This window comes from Mustela putorius, unplaced genomic scaffold (genome assembly GCF_011764305.1).
Source record: "Mustela putorius furo isolate JIRA1106 unplaced genomic scaffold, ASM1176430v1.1 tig00003987_pilon_pilon_pilon, whole genome shotgun sequence".
Classification (NCBI taxonomy): domain Eukaryota; kingdom Metazoa; phylum Chordata; class Mammalia; order Carnivora; family Mustelidae; genus Mustela; species Mustela putorius.
The window spans coordinates 10,640,784-10,658,826 of NW_025422126.1; positions in this window are offsets into that span (position 1 = coordinate 10,640,784).

An 18,043-nucleotide genomic window follows, 5' to 3' on the forward strand; every position below is an offset into this window, starting at 1 on the left:
TCCATTGGACATTGTTTCCTGCTTTGTCGAAAATTAGATGACCATAGAGTTGAGGGTCTATTTCTGGGCTCTCTGTTCTGTTCCAATGATCTCTGTATCTGTTTTTGTGCCAGTACCATGCTGTCTTGATGATGACAGCTTTGTAATATAGCTTGAAGTCCGGAATTGTGATGCCATTTGCGACAACATGGATGGAACTAGAGCGTATCATGCTTAGCTAAATAAGTCAAGCAGAGAAAGACAACTATCATATGATCTCCCTGATATGAGGAAGTGGTGATGCAACATGGGGGCTTAAGTGGGTAGGAGAAGAATCAATGAAACAAGATGGGATTGGGAGGGAGACAAACCATAAGTGACTCTTAATCTTACAAAACAAACTGAGGGTTGCTGGGGGGAGGGGGGTTGGGAGAAGGGGGGGGTTATGGACATTGGGGAGGGTATGTGCTTTGGTGAGTGCTGTGAAGTGTGTAAACCTGGCGATTCACAGACCTGTACCCTTGGGGATAAAAATACATGTTTATAAAAAAAATTAAAAATAAATTAATTAATTAATTTAAAAAATCTTTAAAAAAAAAGTCTAATACTGTTGTCAAAAGGCATTTCTTGATCATAAAATTGTTCATGTTTTCTAAGACTTCCACTAAAGGTCTAAGTCAAATGTCAGTCATAAATCCATCTGTGACACAGCAAAGAGAATAACCATATTAGAGAAACATAAAACTCCTCTCTTACGTCTCATTACATGAGTAATCATGGGCCAAATCTCTCTCAGTTTTCTAATCTGCAAAGTGGAACATAAACCTCCCTTCCAGAACTGTTCTAGGTATTATAGTTACTACAGGTAAAACATTTCTTTTTGTTTTGTAGTTCTAGGTGAAAAAAAAAAGAAAAAGAGAAAAAAAAACAAAATTTTTTTTTAAATAGTTTCTTCCAGAAGCCAGCCCATAGAGAGGAGATCAAAGAAATCATCTGTCTGTTAATTTCAGTAATTGGTGGGTTTTGATAGAGGATTTTAACTCTGTGATAACACTGTATTCTGTCTCAGAGAAAGTGCTATAATTGATGTCAAAGTGTGTGTGTGTGTGTGTGTGTTTGTACACACCACATCTGTATGTTTTGTACAACCATGTAATATAGATGTGTAAAGCCAGCATTTAAAATCAGGTCTATGGACTTCTGGCAATAGTGGTAGTAGAAAAGCATTTTTGTTCCAGTCTCCTCTATTGAAATCCTCTGAGAATACTGAAAGGACAAAATAGAGAGGAAATTCCACAGCACTATTTTAAGTGAAACAAGGAAAACATGAAATGTCAAATCACAAACTTAATAAGCATGACTTGTCAAAAGTCTTGAAACTTGCGCCAATCTGAGGGGACATGAAGCCTTGCTACATCCCTTCCTTGGATCATGAGTGTGATCTAAATTATTATTAAATAGGTGGCATGGCCCTCAATGCCTTCCAACAACCGCCTAATGAAAGTAGTGAGCTCTAGGGACATGAATGGGCTACAGCAAAAGAAAAAAAAGCCTGTGTGTAGATCCCAAATCCCATGCTTAGAATGTCAAGAGGATGGGACTAAAGAAGAAGGACAATTTGGCTGCCTGGCTGAGGAGATTGGGAAGGGACGTCCACCATCTTAAAACTGGCAGCTCATCGAGTCACAGAGAGTTGATTTATAACAGGAATGCTTGCTGACAGGTCCGCTCTTTGGTGCTTTCATTGTTTTCAGGTCAACACGACCTTACTGACTTTCCCTTGCAGTGAAGTGGTTATCAACACTGTGATTCTCCAGAACTGAGGAGCTCTGATACATATCTAAGAAACAGAAGGCTTCCAATTCACTTCCCTCCCTACTACATTCTGAGTTTCTTGAGGGCAGGGAAAGAGTCTCCAGGACTTAAGCCAGGGCCAGGATCTAAGTAGTACTGAATCTCTATTTCTTGAACTAAAGCAAAGAGAATGGAACAATTTCATTTTGACTGAGAATCTGCAAAAATAAAGTTGTGTTGGGAGTGACTATATATGTGTGTGTGTGTGTGTGTGTGTGTGTGTGTGTATACACACTATAATCTTATGATAAATTGAACTAGAAGAAAGAAGATGTTAAGAAAATCATAAGGAGGAGAAAATATATTTATAGTATTGTTCTGTACTTATAAAAAAAGAGATCCATCTTAAGTGAACTGCACAGTTCAAACTGTTTTCTTCAAGGGTAAACTGCATATATGTGTGTGTATGTATGTGGTGTGTGTGTGTGTGTGTACACACATATTTATTTACACACATATTTATTTACTTATATGTGTATGTATCTATAAATTCAGATTCACCATGTAAGCAAACCAAGTTAGTGGTCTTTGAGGTACTGGCCCCTTGTCCAGAAGTTATAAAAATGATCACTATGGGAAAGTTGATGATTACATAGGGAGTGTCCACTATGTACCAATATCTTCTCATTTATTCCTCAAAACAACCTTGCCCTGTAGGACCTATTTTCTCCATCTTATAAATTGAGAAACTCAAATACAAAATGCCTCATGCAAGGTCACCTAGTTTTAGTAAATGGCAGAGTTGAGACCAACTAATCACTGAGTTGAAAGCCTGTGTTCCATGTGGGTTACTCTTTTCTACAGTGAGTTACTTAAAAAGGATAGATACCCCTGAATTAATTAGAATGTATGATCAAGTCAGAAAATAAATATGAAATGTACCAATTAAGTCTAATCCTCATGGGTCATTTCCCAACAGAGAGCATAAGTCATGAAATCATTTTACAGCAGAGATCAATAAAATAGTACATCAAAAAAGAAATATTCTCCTGAGATTTTAAGTCACAATCACATTAACATTCTCACATGGAGAGGAATCAGTGCATCATAAATAGAAGAAAGAATAAAAAGGATAACAATGGTATCTATTTAAGTTGTAAAAAATTATGCAGTATCCATAAATAATGAAATTGCTTAATAAATCTTTATATTTCCACATTGCCTTTAACTTCCATTCTTGAACTGTATTTCATGAAATATAAAAACATTTGACTTCATAAAAAAAGGTATCTTAAATTAAGCACTAATATCCTCACTCTGTTGGGAACCCCAAATGCCACAATCAACCTAAGAGAGAATTACAACACTGCAGAGATTTCTCTTTTCACAGTCACTGAATCTCCCTGGCAAAATCAACAACTCCTTATGATACTTAGTGCTTTTATCTGCACATTTAAACTTTAGCCAGGATGGTGACAGGGTGAATAAAGAGGACATTGCAGCATAACTCCGATGGTTACCCCTCCCCCTCCAAATATAATTTTTACTATCTTGTCAGACATCCATCGTAGGCCTGTGACTTTCTGAAAACTTTCTCATTCACAGCCAACTTAATCTGACCTTTGATCTGACTGAACAAGCTATACAACAATATGGAACAATGACAAAACAAACCAAAAGCAAAGGGACCTGAATTTTATTCAGGATATACGTCTTTTCTATTGATAAAAGGTTTGTTTCCATAGGATTTATCCTTCATTTAGCAGACATCTTTCAAATGTCTAAAATATACTAGGTACTAGAGAAGCAAAGCAAAACACAACAAGGAAGTCACCTGCCTTTACTGAACATACAGTTGTACTAGGCCAATCATTTCAAATACTAATTTTACATCTGATGATTTCCCCCTTTTCCTGCCCAACCTCAACTTGTGTTTTGCACATTTTGAGTTTATTACCCCTGAAGGGGCATATTCCCAAGCTATAAGGAAAAAAAAAAAAAAAAGGCAGTTTGTGGCTTTCCAAACTACTCATGCCTAGGAAAGAATGGAAAGACCCCTTCTCTCTATTTGTACTATTATCCCGTGTAGAATTTGGCAAGCCAGAACCGTCTCTTGCTCAGGGCTTTGTAGGAGGCTCCCTAGCTAGTTTCAGCGCTATTCTTCTCTAAAGTTCATTCTCCACAAAGCAACTGTGTAATTCTTGTAGAACGTAAGCCATATCATGTCATACCTTTGTTCAAACCCCTCCAATTTTTTCTCATCTCTCAGAGTATAATCCAAAAGAAACTGCTATGGTTTAAAGTCTCTCTCTGAACATCGAACCGTTCCTCCTCTGAGCTCACATAGGCTTCTTTGCTGTCTCCTGGTTACTGAGAGAAGGTTACAAGATGACAAGCCATTTTCAGAAAGTAAGAAAGATCAAGGAAGAAATACCTTCCTCCATGGTCATATTCTGGAAAGTATATTGTTCTTCCATGGCTGATACACAACCTTAAATAACTAGGCAACCATGGACACAGGAGAAACTTTTTAGCTTTTCCTGATTCTAATTTGTGAATACGGTCTTTGGCAGGCAAGCCAAAGAAACTGAATTTTCAGAATGAGGATTTAATTCCTTGATTTGGAAATTGAAGTTTAGGCTCTGTATATATCCTTCTCAACCCACATTTGTGATGTGGCATTTGTGAACTGTGTTTTTCTTATTCATCCTAAGTAAGGAAAGGTAGTCATATGCTTAATACTTGCCCTGAGTTGTTGGTTTCCAATTATTGCCCATGGACCTTAGCACATATTTACCCAAACCTGCTCTGTGTTAGGTAGAGTAACAGACACTGGACATAGAATGATGGAAAAGATAACACTTCCAGCTCTAAAGGGCACATAATTCTAGTGGCAGAAACAGAGCCTGTGGCTTCACCACTGCCTTTCACTTACAAAGTGCCATAAAAATACCACAGCCTAAAAATTAAATGTAAATCTATGTATTCTTAGTCAAACCACCTGACCTGAATCTTAGCTTTAGTTTCATCACTTGTAAAGATGATTGTAAGGATCTCATGATCAGCTTTACACAAAGATCGTAGTTCAGTATTGGCACTAAGTAGGTACTTGAGAAAGGTAACTAGTATTCAAATGCATGAGAAGTGGTTTGTGGCATTGCCATGACTTCAGATTTCTATTTCTACTTGTGGACAATGGCATTGCCAAAATAATTCTGCAGCTAACCATCAATCTGGAAGCAAACCAAAGTTGGGGTGTGTGTCATGTAAGTGGTGGGAATCAGGTCATAAACAGAGGACATACATAAATATAAATTCTCAATCGGCTGCTGTTGCTGTGTCAGGGCTTAACTTGTAGCCTTAAAAAGCCCATTTCCTCGAAATTATTTAGGTCAGTAAGTAAATACTGGCTATGATGACAGAGCCACGTGTAATGACAACCCTCTGAAAATCTGACCTTTCCTTTTATACATGTATAGTTTAGGTCTTTCTGCTTCTACCTACTTATTCTTGAACCTTCCTCAGAAATAGCCTTCAACAGGAAGGGGAAGGAAGCTCAAATTATCTGGCCAGCTGCTATGTGTTCGATATGCACTAAGCACATTTTTCACTGCCATGATTAACTGCCAGAACAATCCTGTATTACACTGTATGGTTACAACCGAGGATTCAGCACAAGAAGGGTAGATAACTTCCCACAGGTCACAGAGGTCATAAGGGCAATACCCAGGATGCCAGGTCGAGTGTTATTTCTTCACAGAGAATTGTCAATTCTCAAGGCTCCCCAAGCCAAGACAGATGCTCCACAGGAGAGCCAGTGGCCTTCTCCTGAGTCTTATTACATGCTTTTCAGGAAACCACTTGACTTACAACTTAGTTTTCTGAGTGAATATTCTTCCTCCAGATGGAAGAAACACTGGTAACGCAGGACTGACTCTTGGTCTCCAAACTATAGTGAAAAATGCAGTACCACCCCAGGATACAGATAAGCCTCAGTTTAGGGGGGTGACAGTCAGTTCCAGAATTTGAGGGAACCAATAATATTCTTGTGAATAGCATCTACCAGGCAGAAGACCTCACACAGGTGCTTTCAAAGATGAAACACTGGGTTGAAGAATTTAAATGGCCTTTCTTCCTGTAGGACCCAGGACCTCACAGAACTTTTAATATGTTAAAGTACATGTCATGAACCCCCCCTGTTTTTTTTCTTTTGGTCTGAACAGATCATTGTTTAGTGCCCCACTGAAGACTCTTTGAAAACAACTGTAATACCAATTTTAACAAGTTATTAAGGTTTCCTTAGTGTGTGTGTGTGTATATGTGTGCATGAACCTGTACATATATGCTTATATATATAAACATGCATATATATAAACTTAAGCATATATATATATATATATAGAGAGAGAGAGAGAGAGAGAGATAACATAAAGATGAGAATAGCATTAGAAATGACAGCTATTAAGCCCAGCTATTTGCCAAAAACTGTGTTAACTCCTCATTCTCATAAAAATCCAGCAAATTGGGTAATATAAAAGACTAAGAAACACTATGACTGATAAGAGCACAACCTCTGAAGCTAGAACCCTTCTAACCCTAGAATTAGAGTTTAACTCTAACTCTCTTGCTGTATAAGCTGTGCACGGTCATAGTCTCTCTCTATTTCAATTCCTTAATCCATAACATAGGTGTTTTAATGCTTACAAATACTGTGCATTATTCATCCCACTTTGCAGACAAAGAAACTGACAGAGTGGTGTTACCATTAGACCAAAGAAAGTGAGGCAGCTGTCCTTCCGGAAGAAGCCCAGATCCTGCCACCAAAGACTTGGAAGGTCACCCCAGTTCTGCCAGTCACTAGCTACATGGCCTTGGGCAAACCCTTTCTCTTGTCTAGGATATCTTATAGATATGATGGGGTGCCTACTCCTCTCCCCTCCCCACCACTGTGCAATGTATGGATTAGATAATGAATTGGAAAGCACCCAGCAGGAGGTCTGGTGCACCAAACCAGTAAAAGTTTGTGGAATCTAAATGTTTTCTTTGTAACATTCTCTCCCCATTAAACTCCAATCAAGAAAATGGTGTTTTAGGATAACAATGATAGAAACCTGAGTCAGCAAGTGATTGTATAAGTCAAACATATGTTTTGTTTTGTTTTGTTTCCCTTTTTCTTTCTTTCTTTCATTCTCCCTCAGGAGACAGAATTCTCTCTGAAACTGCAAATGCAAGAGCCACCCTGTGGAGCCTTTGTAAGGGAGTTTCATCTTTCAATTATTTTTCTCACAGGGACTTTATATTAGATCAAACTTGCATGCATACTCTTTTTCCACACCTTACTTTTCCTATACCCTATCCAACACTTTGATATCACTGCTTCTACAGATTAGCATACTTTAATTTCTGTATTAATTTGCTTTAAAACTATTTTAGCTTCCAGAGATGTGAGAGTATCTGTTCAGTATAAAACAAAAATTAAATGGTGTTCACACACTCTCCAATACCTCCCCTGGTTTCAGACTCTACCTTTGGCCATTTATTATGTGAAAAATGTGCAAGGTGAACATGGAAGCAAAACTCTCTATTTAGTCTTTCATCGAGGTATCACAGATCACTGCTGCAGTGTCTGAGCAGCCCTGTCCATTACAGGTGCTTCCCTCATGCTCATTCACCCTTGGTGGCCACCCACCAAGTCACACCCTGCATCTCTTATATTTCACTCTTTTATTTGACAAGCATATATTTACCATCCACCATTTGCTATGCACTCTGGATATCTCAGAGGTGGGCAGAATAGGTAGGTATTCACTTAGAACTACTGATGTGTCTCCAGATAACTTCTGTACAATTAGCATCAGCTGTTAGAGAAGCATGTGCTAGGGCACAGAGGGCAGAGCAATTCATCGTGCCCTCCAGATGTGGGGACGGCTTTGTGCTGGCATTCACTCTGAATGTGTGAGCATGCGCTTTCCATGAGGAAAACAGCTTGGAGATCCACGACTGCACAGAGGAAATCGCATGGGCAGAGACAGGCATGTGGGAAGGGCAGCGCAACTGGAGGGGGTTGGGGGGGCTGTATAGGGGAGGCTCATAAAGGGGCAGCAAAATCTAAAATTGCCTCCGACTGATAAAAACAGAGCATCATCTGCGTAGGAGAGAAGCAAAGGGGTTTCCTGTATTTAAGGACGATATCCTTTTGTTTCTCCCCTACACATCAGGAAATACAAAACTCCTGGTGAATTTTGAAAATTAGTGAACTTTACATAGTTAGATCAGAGGGCCTTGTGGTTTACTTGGACAGTTATTATTTTTTTCCATTATTTTAAATCTCTCTCCCTCCTCTTATTTATAGGATAAAGTTTAAGAGCCTTAGCAGAGCCTGCAAAGACTTCTTAAATTGCTACCACTTTACCTCTCCAGCTTCATCTTGTGTTTCTCACCAGGCTGCTCCTACAACCCAGTTCCACTCAGTCACTGCTTCCTTCATCTGAGTGTCACTGCATGGGCTTCTCTCACACTCCCAATCTCTGCTCCCTGACCCCAACTGACCTGCTTTTTATAACTCCTGATTATTCTTCAAGTTTCTGCTCAACAATTGCCTCATTTGAGAGGCCTCCTCTGACCATCCACTCCCAATCTCCCTGCCTCTGAGCCCAGGATGGCAACCTTCTCTTGGGTTCCGAAAGCGCTCTGTGCTTCTCTCAACTGCAACAGCCAGTTAGTGTGTTGTTAAAGTTACTTGTTATAACAGCAGGATGTGAGCTTTGCTCATCTTTTCACTCGTTTATTCATCCGTTTACAGGCATACCTCGGAGACATTGCTGGTTCAGTTCCAGACCATTGCAATAAATCATGTATTGCAATCAAGCAAGTCAAATGAATTTTTTGGTTTCCCAGTGAATATAAAAGTTATGTTTACACTGCACTCTAGTCTTCTAAGTATGCATTATGTCTAAAAACAATGCACATAAATTAATTTTTAAAAATTGCTAAAAAATGCTAACCACCAATCTGAGCTTTCAGAGAGTAGTAATCACCAAACACAGATCACGATAACAAATACAATCATGAAAAAGTTTGAAATATTACAGGAATTATCAAAATGTGACACAGAAACCCAAAGTGAGCAGATTTTAGAAAAATGGCGCCGACAGACTTGCTTGACAGCAGGTTGCCACAAACCTTCAATTTGTAAAAAATGCAGTATCTTTGAAGCACAGTAAAGCAACACACAATAAGATGAGGCATGCCTGTATACACCAAAGATAAATCTTACAATCTAGTGTGACAAATCAACAGACAATTGGGATAGAACCTGCTAAGTGCTATGAGGACAGAAGTACAGGACGCTTAAGGAAGCACATGGGAGGCACTTTATCTGGACCAAGATGAAGGAAATCAGAAAGAAACTAAAGAAGGAGAATTTAGGAAAACTTCTTGAAAGTTCTTTTCTAAGCTGAGATGTCCTTTCTTCAATGAATATTTATTAAGCAGTTATAATATGCAGGGTACAATTTGAGATCCTTGGGACAGATCAGTGAACAAAACCCCAAGATTTATGCCTTGCAAGACTTAGGTTTTAGTGCAGGGAAACAGGAAAGAAGTAATAATTATAAATAAATGAATTATAGAGTATGTTAGAACATGATATGTGGTGTGGATTAAAAAAAAAAAAAAAAGAAGAAGAAGAAGAAGAAGAAAAGAAACCTGCAGACATGTTTAGAGGGATTTGCAGCATGAATTCTGGGTGGTTATTAGGCAGACTTAGAGAATCTATGACCTTCGGGGAAGTGAGGTGCTTAGGAGTCCCAAATCCCAATGACTAGACCCTAGGGGAGCGTCAAGTGAGGTACAGTGAAAGGGTGTGAAGAACACATGGAAGTCTGACACAGAGACACTATCATTAAAGATCCTAGGACACTGAAGTTAAAGTTGTAACAATCTGGATTAAGCAGGAAACAAAAGACATACATCAGCACTATTTGAGGAGAGTTTGAAACTAATGATATGTGCACAACCATGTGGGACTAACGAAAGGAAGTCACAAGGGATAGGGAGGTGCCTAGGGCTAACAAGAGTGGGACTCCATCACTGCCCTGCCCCACAGCATCACCGAGTGTGCTGTAACCAGAACCCAAAGAGAAGCTGTGACTAAGGAACCTCAGCCAGTCTTCAACAGCCCCACTGTCAGCAATGAATGGAATTACTACCTTTCCTCCCCTTGATGGTTGGCTGATGCTTCCTATTAATGGAACACAACCAGAGTCAAAGATCATGGAAATAGGTAAAAGGGTGTCAGAAGTGGAAGCACGGATGAAAGACATCCGCGCAAATAAATGCTGATGAGTATACTCTTGTGAATGAGAGGCTTGTATGCATTTAATATGCTTAAAGTAAGTGTTTAATCAAATAAATGAAAAAAAGAGTTTGATTTGGAGTTATAAAGAGGATTAACAATGCCTATGTTGGTGAAGAAGACTGTTGAAACAAGACTGAGTAGAAAGCAATAAACATTTGCTATGACTGCCCATGAATCATTGTCTGGGAAACAAAACCACGATCACAACTCTGCTTAGAAAGCGGCTGCAAAATATTGTGTATTTGCTTTCTGCGTTTGCATTTAATTACCAGTGTTATGATTTTGGTGGTTAAAAACCCTTCCATATCTGGCTCCCATTCCTCATTAGAAGGACACTCTTCTATACCAGCAGGAGCTTGGAATTCAGCTAATGCACTAACACTCAACAAACAATGTTAATGTTATCTGGAGGAAATTAGCTCACACGCCAAGAATAAATGAAAAAAAAATACTGAAAATTCAGAGGAAAGAAGGGAAGAAAGAAGAGCCTCCTTTGTGCTGGGTCAGTGGCCTTCTTACAACCCATATTTCATTGGTAACTGATAGGATCCATATTTGTTTGAAAAATCAGATTACATCAGGATATCATTGTGAAATCAGAACTAGGATGCAGCTAGCAACAAATGTACTTTGACAGGATACAGATGAGTCTTCTTTCCCTGACCCTGCCTTATGACATGAATAAAGCCAAGAAAATGAAACTGGTGAGACAATGTATCACTCTTAGAACAGGGTGTAAAGCTGTTTTATTTTGTTTGAATGCTATGAAAATGGGATGCTCATTGACTTTATGGTCAGATTTACTAGTCTGACTTACTTAACTTAGCCCTTTCTCTGCCATGTCATCTTAACCTTCTATAAATGAAGCTGTATCGAAGCTTCCCATGTAGAAAGTAGCCAGCATTCAAATTCCTTTGCTAAGGCAGAGTGGAGATATTGCATTGGTTTATGGTATTAATTTAAGTGATTGGAAATGAGACTCAACCTGCAACTGTCTTTATCTGTCAGATGGGCAGGCACAGTGCCACAAAGGAGTTCACATCTTCTGGATCCCTCTTTCTATCTGAACGTTTCCTTCCTTGAGGAAGCTCATTACTAGAACTAGCTGGAAGTCTGGGGAGCATCTCATCCATGGTTTGAACTGGAGGGAGTCCCAGTGAGTGTTGAGCGTCATCCCTGAAAACTTGTTTCCAGGTGACTAGTGGTGCTAAGAGTTGTGGTGACATGGCTGAGAATTGGAAAGGAAATCTCAGAAAAATAATGGCTCTGAAGAAGTCATCAGAGCCCAGATGAAAAGGAAATGTAGGAACGGCAAACAGGAGATAGCTGACAAGACAAAGGCCCCACAAGTCCAGGTAGATCAAGGTGGGGATTAGAAAAATGGTACAAAATGTGTTACTCTGGCCCTTAAATTTCTGACTTTAGGTGAGTATCAGTGGCTGTTATTTGTAGCACATTGTGAACAGATGTTTTCCTGTGGATTTTTAGAATGGGATTTTGAAAGGCTGTGGACCAGAGTAAAAGGACTGATGTAGTGTGAAATTAGAGCTGTAAGTGATTAACAAAATGGAAACTTTCTGCCCTGTAACTGTTAAATGACCTTGCTAGAGTCTATATTCCATGGTGATATGCAAATATTAACTGCTTACAAGTAGTTAAGCATATCAGATAGACTTTCCATATACACCATACAAATTTGATTTCACGCAGGAACATATAAAGTGGCCTAGCATTACTAATATTGCTATTTGCCACCTAACCATTGCTTCTTTTCTTCTCTAGAATCCATTTCATGTATCCAAAGTACTGTAGAAAATTGCACCACATCTTCTAACATTTGACTGTCTAAAGCACTGGCATTGCTCAAAAGGTTAAAAAAAAAAGTTTCTTCAGAGGCTGACAATTTAGAATAAGTGCATTCATGGTGGGAAAGACATTTTAAGCCATCTTATTCTACCACTGGAAGCACCATCTGGTGCTTACATGTATTCTTTAACAGTGGTTTTTAACCTAATTGTACCAAGGATAGGAACAACAAGCATTTACATTCCAAAAGCATTTACTGAGAACCTACTGTAGACTAGACACTGTGGTAGGGATACAGTGGGAAATAAGACAGATATCATACCTGCCTTCACAGAACTTACAATGGAGGACGATAGATAATTAAAAGACAAGCCAATAAAGAAATGTGGTGATTTCAAAGAATCACAATCACTATGAAAAAATAAAGACTGAAGTACAATTAAAACCAGCTCTCTAAAAATGTTTGCAAATCCCACAGACTATCTTACCCATGCCATAGCAAGAGTACAAATGTAACTAATGATATTGGAGCACATGAGTCTCCCAAAAAAGCTGAAAATAATGTTCCAGATCAGAGCAAAACTGTATAAAGGGAGGGAGTCTGTCCTTATTCTATATGAGCGAAGTGATAACTATGCCTCTGGAAGGAACAGGAAACTAGAAAGCAGATATCTATTTATTTGTCACATATTCACTGACCACCTTCTTTGTACAAGATATTGTAGGAGATCAGTCCAGGAAGACAGAGACCTCTTTCTGTTCACCACTGTACCTTCTAAAACAGTAGTTGGAACAGGGTAGATGCTGTATTAGCTAGGGTTATCCAGAGAGACAGAGATAGAGAGATAGATCGAGAGAGAGATGATAGAGTCCTTCCTTCCTTCTTTTCTTTCTTCCTTCCTTCCTTCCTTCCTTCCTTCCTTCCTTCCTTCCTTCTTTCTTTCCTTCCTTCCTTCCTTCCTTCCTTCTAGGAGTCACCTCATGTGGTTATGGAGGCTAAGGAGTCCCATGATCTACCATCTGTAAGCTGCAGAACAAAGGAAAGCCATTGATGTAATTCAGTCCATGTTCCAAAGCTTGAAAATCAGAAATGCTAAGGCCCAAGGGGAAAAAAAATAATAAAATGGATGTCTTAGCTCAAACACAAAGAAAATTTTGTCTGTCCTCCACCTTTTTGTTCTACTCAATGCCTCAATTGGTTGATGCCTACCAACACTGGTGAAGGCAACCTTTTTTACACATGCCTAATGTTAATGTCTTCCAGAAATTCTTTCACAGATACTCCCAGAATTTTTTCTGTCCATAATTGCATCCCTTAACCCAGTCAAGTTGACACATAAAATTAACCATCACAGGTGCTTACTATGTTATTTAACTGAATGAATAGATAAACATAAGTATTAGAGAAACCAACAATAAATAATTTCATTGCTACAGCAAGACTAGGGGGCACAAGAGTTTCAAATTTTACAGATAAGGACTTAAACGGGGGTCTTAAACGACTTAAGAGAGTTGGTTAAGACTGCACAGTTAACGAGAGATGGAACCACCACTCAAGGGCAGTTCTCCCTGACTCTGTTGCATACATTTATAAATTTCTGGGTGTGACAAGGGGGTCTAGAGAAGCAAGTTTCTGAGACAAGCTGTGACCATGCATGCCTCAGCTCCACCCCCCCCAATGATTTCCTGCAGCTTTGAAATCAAGTCCCCAAAACTTAGATTTGAAAACAGAGTCCTCCAGGACCAGATTCCTGCCAAAATCTAGTCACCTTTCTTAACATTAATTAACCAAGCAAGTCCATCTGCCTTGAGGGAATAACATAACTTACCACTTCCATGTATCCACATATTATTGCTCTGCATTCAATGTCCTTTACTCCTGCATTCTCTAAAACCTAGCTTAAAAGCCACTCTCTATAACAACATTTCTATGGACCCCAAAGGGGTAGGCATTTCTTACACCATGATCCTATAATTCTTAACATACCCTTCTACCATAAAATTTACAAAATTCTCAGATTGTTCCTTTTTCTGATCTATCAAGAAGAGGTCTGTATTCTATCTTACTCTCTACATTCTTCACAGAGCAAAATATCTGGTATAATAGACATTCAATTGATGTTTAATTGAATAGTTAAGGGATAAATAAAGGAATCCAAGACTGAACAACCAAGACCATGGTGTCTGGGAGAATGCATTCTTAAGAGCAAGCTCTAGAGCACTCTTTTTTTTTTTTTTTTAAGATTTTATTTATTTTATTTGACAGAGATCACAAGTTGGCAGAGAGGCAGGCAGAGAGAGGGGAGGAAGCAGGCTCCGCGCTGAGCAGAGAGCCCGATGCGGGACTCAATCCCAGGACCCTGAGATCATGACCTGAGCCGAAGGCATCGGCTTAACCCACTGAGCCACCCAGGCGCCCCTCTAGAGCACTCTTGAATGGCTAAGGCTTTAGGTAGTAGACAAAAGATATCAGGCATCAGCCATTTATCAGAACTAGGGGATATACAAAGAAGGGGCAAAGCTCATCAGAAGCAAAGGCCACGAGCTTTTGAGTCTCAGTGTTGTAGTACAACCTGATTAAATCCCAGTTTTCAAAGAATGGGTGGAGAAATTATTTATATTTGGCAGGTTAGAAATCAATTGGCCCACTCTGAAGGGGAAAGGGATTGAGAATTTGGTCATGATAAGACCATGACTTGTGTTGGCTTTTTTTCCAGGTTCTCTTGAAACCCTGCACTCTTTCTGAAGAGGTTTTACTACAAGTTGAATTGCTTACAGAAGCACTCATAGACTGTTCTACTGTCACTGGAATGAATTACCCCTTCACAAATTTTGTACCCAGAGAACATCTCTTTCTCTTTGGAGCTCTTCTGAGTATTGATTTTGACTCAAACTTATCTTACTGAAATAAAAAAGAAAGAAAGCTCCCAATCAATTTTTGTTTCAGTTGAAAGCAATATAGCTTTTCAAACTAGATTTTTTTCCCCTAGTGGTACAAAATACATAGAGTGAGAAAAGCCTTGGATTGAGAATTTCGATTCTTCTGAAATTTCATCATTTTGTTATATATCCATTTCTACCCAGTTCTTAAGCAGTACTGTTAATTTTTTTTTTTAATTCTAGTATGCACATCTCTGCTTGGCTGCTAGTAGATGATCACTAAGTAGATAGTTAGTCAAACAGAGTTAAAAAAATTATAGCTATAACTATGCAATGGAAGTAAATTAGAAATAATTAAGAAAGGCATGAGCCTATTTTCTTTAATTTATTCCAAAGGCTGGCAGATACAGGGCATAAACTTTGAGGTCCAGCTGTGTAGGTCCAGGTACTGGATCTGCCATTTACCAGCTATGTGATCTTGGTTGGGCAAGATACTTCTCTCTCGGTGATTCATTAGCCTTGTATGAAAGATGGAAACTAAAATAGCATCTATCTCATAAAGTTCTTTTGAGAATTAAATAAATTAATATATGTAAAGTGCCTGAAACAAGGTCAGTACATTTTAGATTAATGTAAACTCTAGGCATTTGTACCATTATGGAACATTCCTTTTAAGTTTTCTGTGTTTTTTCTTGGAAATTATGTTTATAATGGAAATGTGGAATATCTTCTTTATGTATTAATTTGTTTATTTATAAATTTCCCTTTGTAGAGATCCTCTATTGCCCTCTATCCTTTATCAATAAGTGGTGCAATCTCTCTGGTGAATTAATAAATGTATTATGTATAAGGACATCCTATAAAATAATTGGCCCAAAGACTTCAAGAGACCAAAGAGATAACCCATTTAAAGCAAGCTGAATTCAAGATAGGTTTGGATTAGTAAATTTTAATTTAGTAAAAATGTAACCTTCCTCTACTTCATTCCTTATTGACTTCTCTGCAAAGATACTATCTGAGCCTCCATACTATAGTGGAGAAAACAAGACCTCAATATTTATGTATACCTGGCCTTGAATTCTGACCCTGCAACTTCATTTGAACATTGGCATGGCATGATATTTTTCTGAGCCTAGTTTTGTCTCATTTTTGATTATAATAAGATCATGGGGATAATATGATTAATTATAATTTAAGAAACGATTTTTAGGCTCTCATATTATACATACACATTATATATTTATGTTCACACATGTCCATGTTGATAGACACTTACATTAATATACATACCATCATCATAAGTTAATTATTATTATTTCAGCTTTATAAATACATTCACCAGCATTCAAACAAGTTAAGCAATTCGGTGAAGTCATATAGCTAAGAAGTAGCAGATCTAGGATCTGGACCTAAATGTTTCTGACTGCAAAGTTATGATCTCTTGCTTTATCATGCTAACTCTTGTTACAGATCTAATTTGAAGGATTAAACACAGTATCATATGAAATATGAGGTTTAGCATGTGATAGATTCATAATAAATGTTAGTTGCTTTACCATTCTTAAAATTATTAAATGCTTTGTAAAGATAATGATGATGATGACTTTAATGACAACAGAAACTGGTATTTATGTTTTATCTTCTATTAAGTAGCATACTTCATATGTATTTGTAAACCCATCTAATCACAATCCCAGGACAGTAGTACAGGAGTATTGTTATTATCATCCTCACTTAAAAGATTAAAAACAAACAAACAAACAAACAAAAAAGATGAGGGGTGCCTGGATGGCTCAGTCTGTTAAGCATCCAACTTTTGATTTTGGCTTGGGTCCTGATCTTAGGGTTGTGAGATGGAGCCCTGTTTTAGGCTCTGTGTTGAGCATGGAATCTGCTTGAAATTTTCTCTCTCTCTCTCTCTCTGCTCCTCCCAACCTCTCTTTCCCTCTCTTAAAAAAAAAAAAAAAAAAGGAAAGAAAAAGTTAAAGATTAAAAAAGAGAGAGGAATGGTATGGGGATGAAGGAGGGTTGGAAATTTTCCAATATCATCCAAGACTTAAATTCAGGATTGTATTATTTACCTATATATAGCCACTATCTTAACTGGAAGTGTTTTTTGTTTTTGTTTTTGTTTTAAAATTTCTTGCCTTTTAAAGAGTGATTCTATTTTTTCCTATTTCCTAATATCCTACCCTGAAATGACTCCAGGACCTAGACCACATGCATACCACTTAAAATCATTAGTCATGATGCTATTTATTTTTCTATTATAGGAAAAAAGTTTTATTCTAGTTTCCATTTAAAAAGGGAAAATTCCATCATAAAGTTAGGTAATAGAAACACACATATATACACATATATAAACACATTATATAAATGTAATAATAAATAATAAAGTATAATAAATAAATATATAAATGTAAATATCATACAAACACACACACACACACACACACACAAATCTATGGTACTACTTCATGCCTTGTATAGAGAACTAAGCACCCAAATACTAAACTCAATGAAAGACAGACCTTTCCTTTGAGTTAGCAGTTTAGAAACCCACATAGACGTTTCAAGCAGTGGTGGTATACAGTGAACCAAAAACTATTAAATGAGTTTCCTAGATATATCCATCTAGCAAGTACCCTGAGCTCAAAGCTGGGGCTCTTTCTAAACCATCAAGCTGCTCTCTATACTATCCTGTACAAATTGACACAAAGCTTCTCCTTATTTCATATATAACATTTAAAACACTTAACTGAAGACTTTCCCTCTGAAGTTTGTACATGCATGTTAATGTAACCAATTTTGTTTCTTCTATTCCTCTTAGAGTTCTTACTACAAAGAACAGAATAGGCACCTTTTCCAACACTGCTGATAATTTCACAGTACTAGTCCCTCTCTGTTTCATTTCAGTGGTAGGATATTTGCTTAGAGGCATGATTTTGGCATTGGTAACCCTGAGAGGTCTTTACTGCTATATATTTACTGTATATATGAATATACAAGGGAAGGAGCATAACTGGACCCTGGAGGAGGGGGTGCCCTGACAGACATGTGGCCTTTGATAGAGGAATATGGGTATCATGGTGATGTGGGCTCACTCTCCACCTCCCCTTTCACCTTTTACTAGTACCTTCCATTGGCTGAATCCACCTTGAAGTCAGAGGACAAGCAAGAATGTAATGGTTCGTCTCCTGAGAACCAGAAAAGAATGGAGAAAGG